This window comes from Anas platyrhynchos, chromosome 2, assembly GCF_047663525.1.
Source record: "Anas platyrhynchos isolate ZD024472 breed Pekin duck chromosome 2, IASCAAS_PekinDuck_T2T, whole genome shotgun sequence".
Classification (NCBI taxonomy): Eukaryota; Metazoa; Chordata; class Aves; order Anseriformes; family Anatidae; genus Anas; species Anas platyrhynchos.
Genome location: NC_092588.1, coordinates 153,271,431 through 153,279,717, shown reverse-complemented (window position 1 = coordinate 153,279,717; position 8,287 = coordinate 153,271,431).

Sequence of the window (8,287 nt, the reverse complement as noted above, 5' to 3'; positions counted from 1 at the left end):
ATGCACACTCTCATTCAGAATTAAAGTGTCCCTAATTCAGTTTACAAAGTAAATTAAGCTCAGCTAAATGAGTGCTATGTTATACTTGAATGAGGGTCTGTGAAGAGATTTAATGTGGTTTAATTACCCACTTTGCATATCAAAAAATGCATAAAATATCACATTAAATTACAAAAACAGTCCCTGGAGCAGGAGGGACAGGAAGCTGAAGCTTTTCCTCCCAAAATATGTCACTGGATGAGAGTCCAACTCCTTCATTTTAGCTTGGGGGATCACCGTGTTATATGGGAAAAGTAGAAGCCTTTCAGCAGCTTGAGTAGAGGCAGTTAACCCCTCTTCCCTGCCCCTCATCATGACTGCAAGATAAATCTCCAGAGACACAAGGGATCGAAGTCTCCTGGCTGCTGAGAAGTGCTCTGCTGGGTGAGACTGCTCACCCCTCTGTTTAGGACAGTGGCTCTGAATATTGTGCACGGTCCAGCAAGCATGCTTGAGGAGATGTTCACAGATCAAGCATTTTGGGGAGGTGCACAGAATAGTGCCTGCTCTACACGTATCCCCAGGATTTGCACAGCACGAGGTGAGGATCCAGCAGCTCAGCACTGAAGGACCCAGAAGGAAAAAAATAGCTAAGAAAGCATTGGCATTGGCTTTGCAATAGCAGGCTAAAAAAAAATCTAGAAGCCTTTGGCAGGGCTCGTCTGGATCTCATGAAAAGTGGTGGTGATTACAGGGAACTGGAAAATGGCCAACATAGAGGGAAGGGAGAGAAACAGTGGAAAACCAATTTAACTTCAATTTCTATAAAAATACTGGCACAACAAAGTTGTTTGTAAACATCTAAGAGATAGCCAGGAACATTGAGCAACACTCAGTGTGGATTTTTTGAGATCAAATCATTTCTAAACCAATCCAATGCTCTTATTTGGCAGCATGAATAGGAGAAGAGCAATAGAGTTCGTACCTCAACTTCAGCAACTTTATCTTTTCACAACAAGGTGAAACTGTCTAGGTGAAACTGCTATTGAACGTGCAAAAAAATCCAGGAAAAAAAAAATGCATTTGTGGAGTAGTAAAAAACAGGAGGTATATAACAGGAAAAAATCTTCAAGGTTCTGACTGGGATGTCACACTATGCAATATTTTCCTTAACAATTTGTATGACACCATAACCTTTACGTTTACATGTTCACACACACACCACCACAGAGGGAGGGGCTACCAGCACACCAGAAAACACAGGGCTAGAGTTCAAAATCATCCTGGCAAATGATAGAAGTGGCCTAAAAAAAAAAAAAAAGGATGCAAATGAGCTTTTGTTCTTACAGATATCAAGATCAAGGGGAGGAACAACAACTGCACCATTACAAACCAGGAACAACAGACTGGGTGGCAGCTCTGAAGAGAAGGACTTGAAGGTTGGAGTGGATATGCAGTTAGATGCAAATCAACAAGGTTACACTGAAAACAGCAAACACCATGCTGAGGCATGCAAAGAGCACCATCATATTTCAGACGTGTGAAGAAAGCCTTCTGCTCCATTTGCTGCTGGTAAAGGCTTTGCTGGAGGACTCTTTTCTGGTTTGGCCACTATATGTCAGGAGGAGTTAGATTAATGGGAAAGAGAGCAGAACAAAACAAACAAGCAGTAACAATAACAATAATAATAATAAATAAATAAATAGATAAAAAACAGCAGACCACCATCAGAGAGATACAACACATGGCTTGCATAGAAAAAGACCAGGAAAGACAAGGGAAGAGAATGTGGAAAAGTGGTGCCACTGTGGTTTCAAACACATAAGAAGCAGCTGCAAATACAAAGGGAATAAACTCTTTCTGATGACCACAGTGGGTAGGAGATGAAAACTGCCACAGATTGAATTAAGGGGACTTTACTTCAGACAAGAGGAAAGCTTTCCTATACAATATGTGCCAGGGTAGCCAATGGAATTGTCACTGGAGGATTTTAAGAACAAGATAGAGAAGTTTTTGCTTAAATTGTTGAGACATAGTCATGTCTGAGAGACAGACTAGATCACTGGTCAGTGTCCCTCACAGTCTTTGTAGGTCAAAGAGTTTGGGGATTTGCTCCCATTTCTGGCAGAGCAATGTGATTTTGGCCAGATCAATAATTTTTTTTACTTATCAGTGTTCCCATATGTAAATATACAGAAACAAAATATTCTTCCCTTTTAAGGAAAACAAAATGCACCTAGAAGATCTGTCTTATTATAGATCTTCTGGGATGGTGCTGACTTCTGAAAACAGAAGGCAGTCTGCTCTACTCTACATGTAGATGGAGATAATGTAGATCAAGGTCTTCCAATTCATTTTGTATATCTGCAGTAATCACAAAAGAAAAGCTTTGCAACCTAAACAAATACCTGGTTTTAGTCATAAAGCCTCATTTCCTGGGAGACTGAGCAAATATAGTTCCTATAAAAATTTCGCCCTTTGCAGCAAAGCAAGAAGAGTTTCAAGACTGCAGGAGTGTACAGAAGTAACAGAGCGTCGGCATCGCTTTAACTTTGAACCTGCATCCAACCACTTCTTTCTCAAAGGACAAAAAATGTGTGCAAACACAATGAAAGGAGGATTGTTTATGTGTCACCCCCATACCAGCAACCGTGAACTCTGGCTGATTTTGCTTATCATCCATTAAGGGAAATGGCTATAGGTCATCTCTGTGATTACCTAACACTCAGGAGAAGCAATAAAGCTCAGCTGGAGTTGTCACACTGCAGCAAAAAAGGAAAGCAAGCCCAACTCTCGTTTTTGTTTTTCACTACATTACTTCAGTTAACATAGTGCACCGTTAACATTAACTCCTGGCCATATATTGCTTTATAGATAGACAATCAATACTGCGACTGAAATATGATTTTGTTAAAACGTCTAGGGGACTGTATGCATTTAGCTTTCACACTATTTTCAGAAAATGAACATCAATATAAAAATAATGAGCTTCATAAAATAAAGCCTAGTTCATGTGGCTGAGCTGGCTTTTAAGAAAGGGGGCAGAGATTTATACTAAAGGCATCACAAAGGAAACAGCTTAGAACAACATTCAGCATCTCTTTCAACCCCAAATGAAGGACGTTCAAGGCCAGCACTGAAACACAGTTTGCCTTTGCTCAGTAGGGCATGTGCTGTGATGGCAACACTTGGCAGCAGCTCTTGGATACACCAGCAAGAGGAAACTGCAGCAGGGCTTTTGACAGGAATACAAAATCACCTCGTATTTGGAGATCATTGAAATAAGTCACAAGCCTCATTTTTTTAGTTGAGCTGCTTCTGCTTATGAAAGAACACAAGAAATTAAGCACAGTTCCTCCTAGTGACTGTAGGGCCACCAAAGAGGACAGGAAAGTCCAAGGGACAGCGAGGGTACTGGTACTGGTGGTGGCAATGCAGGGAAAGTCCTGCTCCTCCTAAGGGAACCAAGGCATTGCACACCAATAGGCACTGTTGTCTTATCATCCACTATTTTAGTTTAGGCTTCCTTGGGATGAAAACACAGGGGGTAGGGTTGGGGTTGAAACAGGGAGAAAAGGCACATTCCATCTCTTTGGAAGGCACATGATGTACCATGAACCTTCACATGCTGTACCTCAAAAAATAAAGATTGTGGATCCTCACATGTGGCATGTGAGAGTGCCACATAAACAAAGTCACAGCCTGCGCTAAATAGTGCAAGACAGGAGCTATACATCAAAGCCAAGAGGAATTAGGACATGTATATTGAAAATGACGCCCCCCGACCCTTCCCATCCCTGTATTTATCAGGATTTCCTAGTACTACTTTTGTTAGACCCTTCTGAAACATTCGTAGTGAATGAAGAGGTGACAGAGTTCTAGAAAGTCATGTTGAAAGGGAAGCCTGTAAAACAGCTGAATGACACTAGCCTGAATCAAAGCTGACGGGGGACAGTTCACTTTAGGATCAGATCCCTTTTAATTCATTTAAAGCAAGTCTTCCTCTGACCCCTCCAGCATTTTCACGGGATGTCTATGTTCAGAAATGAAGGCACCATAACCCTTTGCCAAGCCGTGAACAATTTTCTGCTCATAGCCTTCCCTTTCTACACAAGGGACATCACAGTCTGGGATGTCCCCAAGGAAAAGACAATCAAGTGTAAAGCTCAGCTTTGACATTTCCATGTTACACCTCTGTTCCAGCTAGCTCTGACCACACAGTGGTTGGTCATTGACGTTGGCAGAACACCAGGAAGCACCACAAGAAGCTCTGTTCAGGATCAGACCTAAATGGGTATCAGCCCACGAATGTTCCTCTTAGTACCAAAATTGGGATTAAACACACATCAAAATGAGCAAAAGATGCATTAGATCTGAAGAGCCTGAAGCAACTGACGGTACCTCATTTATTGTCAAGTTCACCTGAGTTGCTTAGTTTTCTTTTTTGTGTGTGATATGAATTTATGGAAACTTTCATTTTGTTTCAAACCCAATAAAATATGAAGTGTTTAAAAAAAAAAAATAGTTAATCATTTGTAATTTTAAATTAGGGACCTGCGTGGACTGAACAACTTGTCACCCCAGTCAGGCAGGAGGAGGTGATTAAAAACCATCCCTTTTTGCAGGTGTTGTACAGTACCAACTGGTTTCTGCTTGCCTCAGGGAAAGTCCTTTCATCTATCACATGTTGTGTTACGGGTGGATTATGTCATATCAAATCCAATTACCTCATGTCATGTCAGTTCCTGACATAATGCAACAGAACATACTTGTGAGGTGCTTATCAATCAGGAGGCATCCTAAATGTTTAAAGGACGCAGTGTTCCTTGCACCCATAGGGTGGCTTTGGGTGCTAAAGTGTCCCTTGGCAGTTATTTTTGTCCTATGCAAGGGCAAATTCTTTCCTTACTACCTAAGTCTCAGTAATCCCTGCATGAACTCAAAAGTCATTCTGGGATGAACTTCTTCAATCTGATGTAAGATATGGGTAAGTCAGTCTGACATCAAGCAGCCAAAGTTTCGGATCACAGAATCACAGAATGGTTTGGGTTGGAAGGGACCTCAAAGCCCATCCATTTCCAACCCCAATTCCATGGACAAGGACATCTCCCAGCAGCTCAGGCTGCCTCCAGCCCCATCCAGCCTGGCCTTGGGCACTGCCAGGGATGGGGCAGCCACAGCTCCTCTGGGCAGCCTGGGACAGGGCCTCACTGCCCTCACAGTGAAGAATTTCTTCTTTATATCTAAATCTCCCATCTTTCAGTTTAAAGCCATTTCCCCTTGTCCTATCACTTCACCTCTGACCAAGAGTCCCTCCCCATCTCTCCTTCAGCCCCCTTTAGGCCCTGGCAGGCCGCTGGGAGGTCTCCCCAGAGCCTTCTCCTCTCCAGGCTGAACAACCCCAACTCCCTCAGCCTGGCTCCACAGCAGAGGTGCTCCAGCCCCTAAGCATCCTCGTGGCCTCCTCTGGACTCACCCCAACAGGTCCCTGCCCTACTGTTGGGGGCCCCAGAGCTGAGCACAGGCTCCAGGTGGGGTCTCACAAGAGCAGAGCAGAGGGGAACAATCCCCTCCCTCGCCCTGCTGCCCACGCTGCTGTTGGTGCAGCCCAGGACACAGTTGGCTTTCTGGGCTGCAGGCACACATTGCTGGCTCATGTCAAGCTTCTCATCCACCAGCACCCCCAGGTCCTTCTCCTAAGGGCTACTCTCAATCCACTCATTTCCCAGTGTTTATTTGTGCTTGGGATTGCCTAGATGAAACATTTCAAAACCTCCAAATCATGTGTTATGAGATATGGACAAAGCTTGAGTGCTTACATGAAAGGTTGACATATTTGATCTGTGGAATGGTCTTGCCTTGAGAAGGAAAAGAAGCTCTTAAATTCAGCCTGGGGGGACTTTGGGAAAGGAGAAAAACATCAGGACTGAAAAATCAAGCATCACCTCCTAATCCATTTGGAGAAGCAGCAGAAGTCCTACTCCCACTTCAAAATTTTCAATGCATTGTACACCACAGGCAGAAGGAGAAACAGTGACGGGTGCAGAGATAAAGACGGAGGGAGGCTGCAGAGAGGCTACCGCAGGCTTAAGCAAGCACAGAAACACAGGCATGCGTATCTCCTTCAGCAGGCAACACAAGCAGCAGCCCAGAGCCTGATTAAATCGGGGAGGCTGGGCTGCCTGGTTTATATTTGTTTACATGTTTCCTTTCCTTTTTTCATTTGTCCCAGAAAGGCAAGCTCCCAGGGAAGGAATTTAATCACTATCCTCTCTCATTTAAGAGTGTGTCTGAAAGCAGCTCCTGAGAGGATGACAGGACTGCTATCCTTTCCTGCTGTGAGCACAGGGAATGGTTTCCTTTTAATCCTCAGTCCTGCGACTCTGTAACGCATTCTCCACTGGCTGCATGGGTGACTGTGAACATGAGGCACTGCCTCTTCCAACTTCCAACTCAAAGTTTACCTTTTTTTTTTTTCTCCGGATTTGAAGTCAGCCACTCTCTGTGCCCTTTCCCAACACAAAAAGGTGTTAGCTAAGCACGACTGTACAGACCCTGGTTTGAGCAGGCTCTGATTTAACACACGTCCCTCACTTTCCTCTGCCACCTCCCAGAGCTGGGTCCAGGGCGCACGTTGCTGCCTACTTGCAAGCTGGCAGGAGTCCCTGGATCCTGGCCAGCCCAGCTGCATGGAGTCTGGGGCTCTGCTGGAGCTTGTAGGACATTTGTGATCTTCATGCTAAGACCTAAAGGATCAGCTATTGGCTCATGTGAGATTGCAGCGGCAGGAAAGTAGTGCTGCAGGCAGCGATATGGTAAAGAAAAGCATGCACCACTTTGGAGTAATCACAAGTAGCTTTATCCCCCATCTCTATGATATTTTCTTTCAAAGGTCTTTAATATGTTTGATATGCTTCTGTTTTACTCCAGGACCAGAGCTGACCTGCTGGATCCTTCCCATTGCCCACATCAATAATTCCCACAAAAATTACCCTGAAATTTCTGAAGGTTCCTCTGCTAGCATAAGGCACTGAGGGAAAAGCCCAGAGGTGGGACAAACCAGGGCTTGCCATGGAGGTTCTCCTGTCCAAGCTAGCAACCTTTTCCATGCCTTACTTGCCTTGCACTTTTTAAAAACTCCCTGGAGCAAGAGCTACAACTTAGTGTATTCATGCAGTATGTAGCACAACATGTCCTAATTGCTCCTGATTTATTTCGTAACATAAATATTAAGTAGCAATGTTATGACCCTTTGTTGATAACAGCACCAGGGTGATGAGGATTTTGGCACAGGAAGAGCAATGTGTGCTTGGAGATTTTCATTAGATCCCTGATACTCCAATTACTCTACAAATTGCCAGCTGAAGAAATATGATCATATTGAGGATTTGGATCCTTACCAAAGAGATCAAGTCTCCTTCCTATACCATACGTAGTTTATATACTCATGTTCTGTTCTGGCTGTTTTTACAACTATTGCTAGCACAGCGGTACTCTGCAGAGAGAGATATTAAGTCCCCCAGGTGAGGACAGCTCTGTTATCAAAACCATCCTGGATGGCTTACCCCAACCTGCTGGGTAAAATATGACTAAGAAGCTAAGTTGTGCATTGATGCCACCATGCAAACGTTAATTAGAAGGCTACTTCCCATAGGTAGATCAAAGACACTTGACTTTGCTGCTGCCTTGAAGTGCCTTGTGGTGTATGTCAGGTCCTGCACGTCATGCATGGCAGTTTTATGCAGATGCACAAGAGAGAACTCCTAAAGAGCAGCACTGAGCATGGGACTATGCCTGAATTAATTAAGGCACTTTGCACAGGTAATGATCCTTTCAATTATTTTTCAAGATACCTGTCTATCATCATGGTCTACACAGGGACACAAGGAAACAGTCTGAATGCAGAGGTTTACAAGATTTACCACCCCATAAGTCTTGTCCTCTCTGCCATACGTTGGATTATTGCAGTTTTGGTAGCTTTGGTGAGCAGGCTCCCAAATCGGTGGCCTTTATAGAAGATGATCTGGAGATGGAGCATGGGAGAGGTGGATATGGGTTGTGGCAGATCTAGGGATAATGGTCAGAGTACAGTAAACTCTGAAGATTTATAGATTTAGCCTGATACCCAAAACTCATCTAACCTTGCTGTCTTGTGCATTTCCACACAAGGGGACCATGAATTAGGTGGAATAGTTTTACACACCCTTCAGTAGAAAAAGTTACTGTAATTAACAGAGTCTTTTCTTCCTAGTGGAACAGTGGGCAGCAAGACTATAGGGCTTTGACAGGTTCCATATAACATTAAAGC